The sequence below is a fragment of the Hyla sarda genome, chromosome 4 (genome assembly GCF_029499605.1).
Source record: "Hyla sarda isolate aHylSar1 chromosome 4, aHylSar1.hap1, whole genome shotgun sequence".
In the NCBI taxonomy this organism is placed as follows: domain Eukaryota; kingdom Metazoa; phylum Chordata; class Amphibia; order Anura; family Hylidae; genus Hyla; species Hyla sarda.
This window is the reverse complement of record NC_079192.1, coordinates 293,244,228-293,256,680: the sequence shown is the minus strand read 5'-3', so window position 1 is coordinate 293,256,680 and position 12,453 is coordinate 293,244,228. Positions and strand designations below refer to the sequence as shown.

General features: G+C 51.7%; 1 protein-coding gene across 1 annotated transcript in view; it reads left to right on the top strand.

Annotated features, from left to right (window-relative positions):
• The first annotated feature begins 7 nt into the window (after positions 1-7).
• The window catches only part of TXNRD1 (thioredoxin reductase 1), a 108,057-nt gene continuing 95,611 nt past the window's right edge, over positions 8-12,453 (top strand). Inside the window, exon 1 of the mRNA XM_056574509.1 lies at positions 8-113. The gene's annotated coding sequence lies outside the window, so the exon portion shown is untranslated. The remainder of the gene's footprint in view (positions 114-12,453) is intronic.

Below are 12,453 nucleotides of genomic sequence, written 5' to 3'. Positions count from 1 at the left end.
CCGCCGTTCTTACTGCTGCCGCACGTCTCACTTCCTCCAGATGTGCGCTCGTCTGTGGAGCGCTCCCCCGCCTCTGTGGCTCTTATGAGGAGATATTGTTCTCCTACAGTCAGGTAGATTGAGGTTGTTTGCTAGAAATGTACAATGAAGGGACATAGACCTGGCCACGAGGCTGAAGTCTGTTTCTTATTCGAGCTTTTTGTTTTTATAGATGACTAAGACAAATAAACTATTCTCATCTTATTTCTCTACAGTAAACCTGTTTTTTTTATACATAGATGTTGAATATTTGGGAACAATCGAATTCAGAAAAACAACTAGATTGGTTATTCCTTTGCTGAAAAAAACAAACTTTGTTTTTGTAAGTTATGGGAGTTCCACAGTATTTAACTGTATTGCTCTTGCGCTCTTCATTGGGGGACACCGAACTGATGGGTATATGCTCTTGCCACTAGGAGGCGCTGACACTAGGAAAAAAAGGTCGGCTCCTCCCTGGCAGGATATACCCGCCCACCTGCAGTGAGGTACTCAGTTTTATCTAGTGTCAGCTAGGAGGTAGACACGGTCTGGTTCTCTTCAGACCTGGTCTTTTTTTTTAAATTATTTTCTAGTAAGGGCTGTTTAGTTAGGTTTCTTTACTCCCTTTTATTTCACTTTTTCAGGTGGGGCGACAGGAGCATGGCGCTGCCTGTTTCCCCATATGCGGCTAAGGGGGACGGGACATTGATGAATGCACCGTCAACCCCTTCCCGCCAACGACTAGCGCCTGGAGGTTGCACCTTGGGTCCGGGTCCTCCACTGCCCCTGCTCGCATCGCTATCTGTAGCCTTGTATGATGCAGCGTGGCCATAAGCTGGTTGAAGAGTGAAGACGCCTTAGGTGAGTATATAGAAATGGCGTCTGCAGGTGAGTATGTTTTCCCCCGCTCCCTCTCAGGGGTCACGGGCGACCACCTAACAGGAACTGTGTCCTTTATTGAGATCCTTTATGTGTGTGGGGCTGTGCTTTCTGTACTGGGACTGCATTCTTCACTGATCTGCCGCTGGGTGAGGGACTCATGGCGGCACATGGTCCGCCCTTTTCCCATGTACCAGCGCGCGTTCTGGGGGTTAAAGTGGCGGCTCATGACCTCCTTCCTATCCCCCCCCCCCCTGAGCTGGTGCACGAACGGGAGGTCAGGTAGCGCTGCCATCCCACCAGGTTTCGTGCACTGCATGGCTCTTATTAAGGCCCACTGGTACTTACCCGTGGCCTTAACATGTCTTCTCTGGCGGAGTTTAGCTCCTCGGGAGCGGCGCCGCTCGTTCTTCGGCTCCTGGATCAGCGGCCCGGTAGGAGCTCCTCCTCCTCTCCAGGCCATCATGACTGTTCCGGCGGAGTTTAGCTCCACCTCTCTCCTCGGGAGCAGTGCCGCTCGTACTTCAGCGGCGCCGTCGGCTCCCGGATCAGCAGCCCGGTAGGAGCTCCTCCTCTCCGGGCTGTCATGACTGTTCCGGTGGAGTTTAGCTCCGCCCCTCTCCTCGGGAGCGGTGCCGCTCGTTCTTCAGCGGCGCCGTCGGTTTGGATCAGCGGCCCGGTAGGAGCTCCTCCTCTCCGGGCCATCATGACTGTTCCGGCAGAGTTTAGCTCCGCCCCTCTCTTCGGGAGTGGCGCCGTTTGTTCTCTTAGCGGGGCCGTCGGCTCCCTGATCTGCGGCCCGGCGGGAGCTCCTCTTCCCGGGCCGTCATTTTACCTAGCCTCAGAGCTGTTCCATGCCGCCGCCGCTCCTGAGGCTGCCCGCTGTGTCTGTGTGGCTTTGGGGAACTCACGAGGAGTTCAACCCCAGCAGCCACACAGAAGCAATATTGCCAGGGAGCAGGATTTCATTAATCCAGCAGGGTGTTTAAAAAAAAAAAAAAATACACCTTTCCTGGTCACGCTGACCATTTGGTGTGTAGTTTGGGCCCTCTTGTGACCAGTTCTTGTAATGCACCCATGTGCTGGTCTTTGGCACCCTCTTGTGGCCGATGCTGGTATTCTAATCCAGCATTGTTAATCCTTGTCATGAAACATACGAACACCGCCGGGGCGGGTTGTTTCCAGGTATTCACGTTTTTTTGCAACCCGGGGGTCATATTCCACAATATGCTCCTTTCTTCCAATGGGTGCCATACAATGTGCAATGCGCAAGTTCTCTTGCGTTCCTGCAGTCACTCAGGTTTCTTTTAAGATTCCTCAATTCATCCATCTTAGGGTTTTTTTTCTTGGCGGTTATGCTGTGGGATCTCCTTCTCCACAGGCTTTTGCATTCGCGGCTAGTGCTACGGATCCCTTCATCCAGAGCACGGTACGCAGGGGAATATTCCTGTTTGGGCAGGACTTTGTCCTGATCTTATTCTGCCAGACGGTAGTTTTAACTGTTTCTCAGTTCATGACTGCCCCTACCGCGACTTGCTTTCGGTACCCCACTACTGGTGCGAGGTGTCCAGGGATTTTTTAATAGCATACTATGGACCCCCACACCGTGGTCTTTTGCGGCTAGAGCCCGGTACCTCACTACTGTGTGAGGCATCCGATGGAGTGTCCCTTTGTCTCCTGGGGGCCGATACCCGTAAGCCAGACAGTGGTCTGCATGGTTGCCTACACCACCTGTCCTACATCAAACGGCTGATGTATCTGTGGCTGGCGTTCCGGTGCCTCTCTGCTGTGTGGTGTCCTACGGAGTGTCCGGTTCTCTACTTTGGACCATACCAGTAAGCCGGATAGTGTTCTGCATGGTTGCCTACACTGCCTGTCATACTTCGACAGGCTGATTTATCCTGCATGTTTTCCTGCAAACGTCTCTCACCCGTCACACAGGTGATATAATGTGGTTGGAGTTCTGGTACCTCTCCACTGTGCAAGGTGCAGACGGACCGACTCCTTGCCTACTATGGACCCATACCAGTTAGCCAGATAGTTGTCTGCATGGTTTACTACATCCACCTGTCACCCGTCACACGGGCAATGCGCAAGTTCGCTTGCGTTCCTGCAGTCACTCAGGTTTGACCTGTCACACGGCTACCATACCTGCGGTCGGATTTCTGGTACCTCTATTCCGTGCAAGGTACAGACGGAACAGCTCCTTGTCTACTACGGACCTATACCAGGCTGATGAGTCTGCTGTTGGAATTCAGGTACCTCACTCCTGCGAGGTGTCCGACGGGGTGTCCCATTATCTCCTATGGACCCATACCAGTGAGCCAGACAAGGGCCTGCATGGGGGTCTACACCACATGTCATTCATCAAATAGCTGAGGGTTCTACAGTGGGTGACTCTCTACCCCACTTTTGTGCGTGGTGTCGACAGAATGACTCGTCATTGACTATTGAACTGTACCTGTTAGCCAGACAGTAGTCTGCGTTGTTTCCTACTACCGCCCGTCAACCATCACTTGGCTGACGTTCCTATGGTTGCGGTTCCGGTACCTCACTAATCTGCGAGGTGTCCGTCGGAGTGTCTCTTTGTCTCCTGAGGACCCATTTCGGTAATGACTGACACCGCCCGGCATACATCCACCGGCTGATGTATCTGCGGTGGGAGCCTCGGTACCCCTCTGTTTTGCGGGGTGCTGACAGACCAGCTCGTTATCTACTCTGGACCTGTCTCTGTTAGCCAGGCAGCGATCTGCATGGTTCCCTTTCTACCTGTCACACATTACGTGGCTGATGTATCTGCGGCTGGAGTTGTAGTTCCTCACTATGGTGCGCAATGCCTGCCGGTATTCTCCTCTCTGGTTCCATACCACTATGCCACTCAGTGGTCTGCATTTTTCCTTTGCCGCCTGTCGCGGCTGCCTGCTTTGCAGCTGGAGTTCCGGCTCCCCAATACTGTTAGTGGTATTCTCGGAACTGACCCATAGTGTTCCACGGACCCTATAGGGATGACAGCCATGCATTCCATGGCTTCTCTGCCTCCCTCTGGGGCACAGTTGCTGTCTGTCTGACTGTTTCCTTTCCTTCTTGTGCAGCCAGTCAGTTGTCTACTCGGTTCCGCTGCCATCGGTCCCTGACCTAAGGGCGTCCGTGAGCATACCAGTTTTTTCCATAACTCACTGCAGGGTGAGGGTACTGGGGTGAGGTCCCTACAGATTCCTTCGGCCGCTGGGTTTTCCATTCCACCTGGTCAACCGTTTGGCCGGACCGCACTCCCGTGCCCCACTTTCTGTGGGAGGCTGACTGGAGTCATCTTGGGTGCTCTGGACTCCTATTTCTGTCGGCCTGTTGGTTTCTTGCATGGCTGGTGACTAAATCCAGTCATCTACCATACTTTTCCCACTCTGTGGACGGCAGTTCAGGTACCCTGCTGCCAAGGTGTTTTCGGTGCATCACCCTGTGTTGCTCTATGGATTTTGTTCCACGCATCACATACTGAGTTGCGGGGTTGCCCTGTCCGAAGGCTGGTATCTCACTTCTCTGGGTGTTTTGTCAGCGGGACCAGTCTTGCCCATGGTCTCTCTGCCACATGGCCGGAATGTGTCTTCATGTTTTCTTTACCACCTGGTCTCCTTCCTCATTCCTTAAGGCTGCGGATGTGGTTCGATGTCCTTCTCCAGGTGCAGTTTCGCAGTGTGTGTATCTGCACGTCTTTGCCGCACTTTTTACCTGTAAGTCCTCTGTACCTGCAGGTCACGGGCTCCACATGCCTTCTTCTTTGGAAATTGGCGGTCTTCTTGTGTGGCGGTTTTGGTACCCCACTACTGTCCTGAGATCCCCATGCCTGTGTCCCTACGCATACTGGGTAGTGTTGAGCGGCATAGGCCATATTCGAATTCGCGAATATTCGCGAATATATGGACGAATATTCGTCATATATTCGCGAATATTCGCATATTCGTTATATTCTCGTTTTATTTTCGCGTATGCGAAAATACGCACATGCGAAAATTAGTATATGCGGAAATTCGCATATGCGAAAATTAGCATATGTTAATTTTCGCATATGCGAATTTTCGCACGCCAGTCTCACACAGTAGTATTACAGCCTTCTTTACACCACACAAGTCTTTACACCACACAAGCTGGAAGCAAAGAGGGGTGATCACTGTGATGTGTACTGTGAAAAAAACAAAAAACAAAAAAAAAACGAATATTCGTAATTACGAATATATAGCGCTATATTCGCGAAATTCGCGAATTCGCGAATATGCGATATTCGCGAATAATATTCGAATTGCGAATATTCGCGAGCAACACTAATACTGGGGCCGCTCGGTAGGTGTGGAACCCACTATTTCTGTTCTGACACGGGGCCGGCGGGGCGACAGTCAGTTCAGTCTATTCCTTTGCCTACAGGTGTCTTAGGCACCTGCTTTTTTGCCTTTTTTCTCCATCTGGTTTGGCTCTCAAACTCGTTTGTGTTCTTTTGGGTAGCATTCCCCTTTTGCTGCTGTGCCTGTCACACTTGCCATTCCCCTTCCACAGGGGGTGTGGTTATCTGGGTGCTTGGCATGGGTCTTCCAGTGTTTTCTTCACAAAATTTGACCACACTTGTTTTTCCCTCCTCTCGAGGGACTGTGCTGTTGAGTTTTTTCTGCTGCTGAGCCGTTGCTGTCTCATTGTTCCCGCTTTTTAGGTGGGATATCGGCGGGGGCCTTGTCTTTTCCGAGGGCATTCAACAGCGTTTCTTACTGTATGGCCTTGTGGGCTTGCTGGCCGCCTTCGCGGCCTGGCTCTCGTCCACCTTTTTGGTTGTTTACTGCTGCTCACGCAGCCTGGACTCTCTCATCGGTTGGAGGAATATTTGCGATCTCCATGGAAGGGTGAGTTCATCGTTCCCTTTTTTGTCGGTCAGTTGCACCGCCCTGACACCTAAGTATTCTGGCGCAATCTTTCCTGCGCCCAGACCCTGGGGGTCACAGTTAGGTTCTCCTTTCTGATCCGCTTGGACCACTGGGTCTATGAATTGTTGGCCTTTTTGCTTTGTCTCTGTCCTTTGGATGCTGTGGTGTGCCTTCTTTCAGGCAGCTCTTTCAGTTGCACCTTGGTGCTGGTTCCGATCTTGGGCAGGCGTTCTGTTTCGGCCCAGATTTCACAGCTTGTCCATCATGCCGGGCGGTCTTTTTCTCCACTGCCTTCCTTCTCTTTTCATGTTTTTCTCTAGAAGCGGTCGTCCGGGGACTTTCCGCGGACGTCTGTTTCTTTGCTCTTCAAGGTTTTTCGTTTTCGAGGTGACCCTGACATATTCAATTCTTGTCTGGTTCCCCCAGAGGTCGGCCTTTTCCTTGGGGTCCTAGTCCATCTTCTGGACGGGCGTTCTTCCGGGAGCTCAATTTCTGGATTGGGTTTGTCTCCAGCCTGGGGGCTCATCCACAGCCCGTGGACACGTGAGTTCGGTCTTGGGACTGATTCTTTCTCTCTGGTGGTTGTATTTTTTTCCCACCCTAGGGGTCTGCTTTGGTATGTCCCATCAGTTAGGTGTCCCTCAATGAAGAGCGCAAGAGAAAAGGAGATTTATGTACTCACCGCAAGGAAAGGCTGCGGACGCAATAGATAGGAAGCCCACCCATCCTGCCGGTAGGGAGGGGCAGGATGAGCTCATGGTGGGCAGTGGGGGGGGGGGGGGCAAGCTATGCTGCTGTGTGCTCGGGGGGCGGTTTCCCGAGTGGGCATTACCGGCGCTGCGGGGCACTCCCCTGTGAGGGGGGGGAGTGTCCGGTTGCCGGAGGAGGAGAGTGGTAGGTCTGTGAGCTCGGGGCGCGGTCCTCCGAGTACTGTGTATTCTGTGGGCGCTGCGGGGCACTCCTCTGTGAGGGGGGGGGGGAGTGTCCGGGCGCCGGCATCACCTACAGAACCCGTGTGGTCGGGCAAAGCAGGTGCTGGCATTGTGGGAGGAGCTGGGGTGCGCCCGGAGATTCAGCCCCCCAAACTCTGGAAGTGGCTTCAGCCATGGAGAAGGAACTATCAGCATCGACTCTGGCAGCTAAGCCATCAAAGAAAAGTGTTATAAAACCTGCAACACTACAAGTCCCAGCCAGCCCAGAATCTGTTAGTCAGGATAAGAGTGCAGGATGTGAGAATGCTGAGTGTGGAAGTCTTGTGGATGAGAGGAGTGTATGTGGGAGTGTTAGTGGAGTGAATGATGGTGGGAGTAGTTGTATGAATGGGCGGTCTGGTATGGATGGTAAGAAATATGATGAGTAGAGTAGTGGTGTGAATGGTGTTATTAGTGGTTCTGGGTCTGGTCCGGCTGCCCCCCCCCCCGGTAGTGACTGCTCCTAGGAGCTATGCTAATGTCACTGCCGGGGGTTCAGGGGGGTCCCTGTCTCCGTCCGGCCCTGGGGGCCATTTGCAACAGCACCTCCTGGAGGCTCTACGCAGGGGTGACAGGTCGATTTGGGTAGAAGGAAGAGGTGAGGTCGACCTGTCTTTCTGGATAGAGACTTCATGTAAGTAGAAAACAGGAATGGCACTCACCATACGCTTCAAATTCTTCCTTTATTCAAAAGAAGTGCAGGTTTTAAAACAGCATAATTCACCTAGCAAGGTGCAGACGCCAGCTTGTATGTTCACAGGTTATAATTGTTTCGCTCAACTGAGCTTCAACAGACCCTCCCCTTCCTGTGCTCACATATCCATTTAAACACCTCACCTGGATGACGCAAGCACTAGGGCGGGGATTACAGAACACCTAGTTAAAAACAAGTGAAAAGATACAAAACACTAAGTTTAAAACCAAAAAAACAGGTAATGTTTAGAGGAATAACCCTAGATCAATCTGGTCATTTAGACCTGCACATTCTTGAGCACCAGTTTTTAAAATCCATCGGGCTTCTATTTGTCTTAAGATTTTTTCATTATCTACCCCTGCTTGACACGTTAACCTCTTAATCCCCATGAATTTTAGAGAACTTATGTCACCGTTGTGAACAGTGTTAATGTGCTCTATAAGCCTGGGTGAACCTTTCTTTGATCTTACAGTTTGTACAGCAATAAGTTTTTTATTTAGTTTTTTCTCAAAGTCTCTAAAACCCTGTTCAGACGTTTCTTTAGCTCAATTTTTGCAGTAGGGAGCTCTTTTAATGTAAGGTTGTACTCTTCCATGTTCCTCTCTAGGCCAAATTCAGCATACCCAGAGAGTAAGACTTATGCAATTCTATCCATTTTTGCATGATCACGCGATCATTTGTAAACTGAGACGCTTCTTTGAAGCCTCTCAAGCCTCTGGAGACCCTTCCACAATCTCGGTATGATTCAAGGGAATTAACAGTCCAAAAGAGGCATGTCTCTTTTTCAGCAAGATTGGAAACTTTAAACTCTAAGCTCTTTGTGCTCATGAATTCACAGGGATCATTCACATTACATTGCTTAAAAAACAAGCTGGCGTCTTGCCGACCTGCTCCCAAGGTGGGCTCTAGATCCTCTTCCCCTGGCAGGGGGGTTGCAGTTTCACAGTCCATGTTAGGAAACAGGTGTAAAACCCCAATATTTTTTATATAATATGGGGGGGGGGGTGATTTTTCCTTTTTATATCAGCGTGCTCAGACCAAAACAGAAAGGAACAGTTCTATTTCAAATGCATAGGAGAAGAAAGCTGGTCGGCACGGCAAACACCCAATATTGAAACTGCAAAGTTTTCAGTTTCAATATTGGGTGTTTGCAGTTCCGACCAGCTTTCTTCTATGCATTTTCTGGATAGAGAGGCATGGTTTGGGGGCTTTCCGAGAGCAGAATGGGGAGGTGGTCTGGTCCCTCCCGACACCCGGGTAGGACAATAACCGTAGGAATGTGGTCCGTCTGATTTGGAGGGGCGAGGATGCGTGCCCACCTCGCGCTAAAGTGGTTGAGCTCCTTCTTCAGATGGTATTCAGGGCGAGTGACATCTTTGCCCTGATTCACCCCTACGGTTCGTCTGAGTTTAATGTCAGATTCGTTCGGCCAGAGGGTCTTGAACTCTTCTGGTCAAACTACGAAGTGGCGAAGAACGAGCCCGGCTGGCGGGATTTCGCTGTAAAGGCGATTTTCCGTCAGAACTCTGTTAAGAAAATGACCGTTTTGACCCGTAACGAGTCGCTTTCTTGTTATGACATCATGACCTGGCTCGGACGGTATGGGGATGTGACGGACATGCCCAAGAAAAACTTTGATGAACACGGGATCTGGTCTGGGGCCTGGACGTTTTCCGTCAAACTCAAGCGTTCAGAGAGTACAGTTGCCCACATTCCGTCAGCCGCCTTCCTTGGACGTGATAGGATCCAGGTCTTCTACCAGGGGCGCCTTTGCCCGTGTAGCGGCCGCTCCAGCTGAGGAGAGCTGTGAAGTTGCTTCGGCTGGGGAGGGTACGGGCAGGGATGGGGACGCAACAGGGCTAGTGAGGAGGAAAAAGGGCCCCGCCAAACTAAGGCGGGAGGAAAATCTGAGGAGGAGTAGGGAGCTGGAGAGTGCCCAGGTGACGGGGGTAGCTCCGGACCCTGCTCCTGAAGCTGGCCCTGTAACTGCTGAAGCCCTGGAGGAGAATGTGCTGGAGGAAGAGATCAGGAGACTTCACAGAGAGGATGGCAATATGGCCGACCCTTCCGATTCCTCCCACAATGAAAGTGTGGATGAAGAGAGTAGGGTGAGGCCCAAAGTGAAAGTTAAGGGCAAAAGGAAAGGGAAAAAGAAGAGGTCAGTGCCCTCTGTTCCTTGTACTGCGGGCCAGGTCCAAAACGGAAGCCTGACTGCCCCCCCCCCCCCCCCCCTCTGACTGACCTGTCAAACCGGTACCTCGTACTCAATACCATCTCCTCTCCCTAGGCGGGGTGCCTAGGGAGTGCCTAGGGAGAAGGAGCCTCTGGGGGGGGGGGAACTGGGGCCTGTCCTGTTGAGGCACCTTCCTCAGAGGGCAGGGCTAGACCGGGGCCGGACGGAGACGGGGACCATATGGATCAATCAGAATCCAAGAAAAGGTCCAAAAGCGGTCCTGCCTTCTCTTCTTCTTCGGGGGATGAGGGGGCTAAGAAGAAGGGGAAACAGAAGAAAAGGGTGAGGCCGTCTAATTTAATCACTCTGTATGGCGGCACTCACCCCATTGACACTGGCCTCTATTAACTGTGCCAGCATAAAGTCTGATACGGCTAGATTCACAGCCTTTGATTTTCTCGGCCGTGTTGAAGCCGACATTTTCTTTTTACAGGAGACCAGGTTGTCAGATCTAGCCTCCCTGGTAAAAGCCAGGAGAGAGTGGAGGCGCGGTCCCTCCCACTGGTCTCTTGCGCCTGAGCCGTATAGTGGGGTGGCGGTCCTTTTTACCGCTCCTGTTGAATGCCGACAGGTTATTGAATTAGAAATGGGGAGGTGCCTGATCTTAGATGTCTTCATGAAGGGACAAGAGCTCCGGCTCATTAACATCTACGCCCCGCAAACTAAGCGGGGCCGCAAAGATCTCTTTATGAGGATTAAGCCCTTTCTTTTTACGGGGACTTCAATAATGTCATGAGGTCCCAAGATAGGAGAGGCTCCAATGGTCCGCTGACTTGTGATAGTGTGGCGATGATTAGTATAGCTAGAGAAGCTCGCCTAGAGGACGCCCACATCCGAAGCCCCTAGGGCCACGTGGGTTTCACCGATCATCAAGGCAGTCGCAGGTCTAGGATAGATAGTTTTTATTTAAAGGAGGAAGCCGTCTCTTCCGCAGTGTCCGTGGTTGAGGTGGAATTCTCCAATCACTGTATGATTTCTTTTTCCTTGAATGTTTCAGAGACCCCCCCCCCCCCCCCGGATGGGTAAAGGTTACTGGAAGCTGAATTCATCCCTCCTGGAGGAAGCGGAGGTAAGACAGTCCTTTGAGGATTTTCTTCAGAGTCAGGTACCTTTACTGGACCTAGTAGTAGTAAGTCAGAGTGGTGGGAGATATTCAAGAAGCGGGTTGCGGGGTTCTTCTGCCAGCTCTCGAGCCTCAGGTCCCTGAACAGGTATCGCTTGTATCAGGGTCTGAGGAGGAAACTCAAGCTTCTCATCTCGACTGGAGGTAGCTAAGAGGATATCTCCAGAGTGAAATCCTTGCTGATGTGTCAGTACGATAGGCACGCATCTTTTGGATTTTGAGAGGGATTTCGGGAAGTACCACTCGCCCGACCCTTACAGAAACTGTAAGATGTCAGTGAGTAGTAAAATCATTTCAGGACTGATAGTACAGGATCTCTGAATCGGTCCAGATCAGGGACCTTGGAGGTCGTCAGATCATTCTAATCACACCTCTTGGGGACGAAGGATCTGGATCGAGACAAGATGTCGGCTTTCCTGGCTGAAACCATTCCTGAGCCAAGGGTAGACCCCTCTCTTGATGTTTTGGCAGAAGAAATCAGGGAAGAGGAAGTGAGACTGGCGATCGAGGGGCTTGCCCCTAAGAAGTCACCAGGTCCGGATGGCTTAACAACCGAGTGGTACAGGACCTTTAAGGAGTCTTTAGCTCCCCTCTTGACTGAGGTATTCAATGAGTGTCTCTCCTTGGGCACTCTGCCGAAGTCAATGAGGAGGTCAGCCCTGATTCTTCTGTCAAAGGGTAAAAATCCTAGCCGTATTGAGAATTGGAGGCCCATAGCTCTTCTCAATACGGATAGGAAGCTTCTGGCTAAGATACTGTTTAATTGGCTGGTGAAGTTTGCACCCTGGCTCCTTTCAGGGGCTCAGCACTGCTCTGTTCCAGGCCGAAGCACCTTAAGTGCTGTCCTTAGTGTCAGGGAGGCAGTGGATCGGAGTAGTGCAGGTTTCTGGAAGGGGTACTTGCTGTCCCTGGATCAGGCCAAAGCGTTTGATCGGGTGAACCACGAGTACCTCTGGTCCGTCCTCATGAGATATGGCTTACCGTGTACTTTTGTTAATTGGCTTAAGATCTTGTATGCAGGGGCAGAGAGTTTCCTGCTGGTGAACGGGTGGTCTGGCCGCTCTTTTGAGGTGGGGTCCGGAGTCCGTCAGGGTTGTCCTTTGAGCCCGCTTTTATACGTGTTCGCAATCGATCCCTTCGTCCGGAGGGTAGATTGTGGGCCGTTGGCGTGAGTCGGGATGAGTCTGGCGGAGCTGGATATCGCCCAGAGAGTGGTGGCTTACTCTGACGATGTCACTATTTTCGTCTCCTCGAGAGAGGAGGTCGATGTGGTGATGTCGGAGGTGGACCGCTACTCGGAGGCATCCGGATCTAAGATCAACCGGGATAAGTGTGAGAGTCTCTGGCTGGGAGGGGGGGGGGTCCCACGTTTGATCTCCCGGACACCCTTCCAGGGCCCCAAGAATGAGTAAAAATCCCGAGAAGAGTGTGGGGACACGCTGGAAAGCATGGACCACTTCCTGCTTCATTGTCCCTTTAATATAGGGGTCTACAACCGGGTGGGCGCTTCCATCGGCTGGAGTCAACTTGCCGGCCTTACCTACCCGGAGTGGGCTTATGGGGCATTTAGGAACCTGGGTGGCCGAGACCGGGGCACTTTATTCTTAGTTAGCTTAGTGGTTAGGTACTAC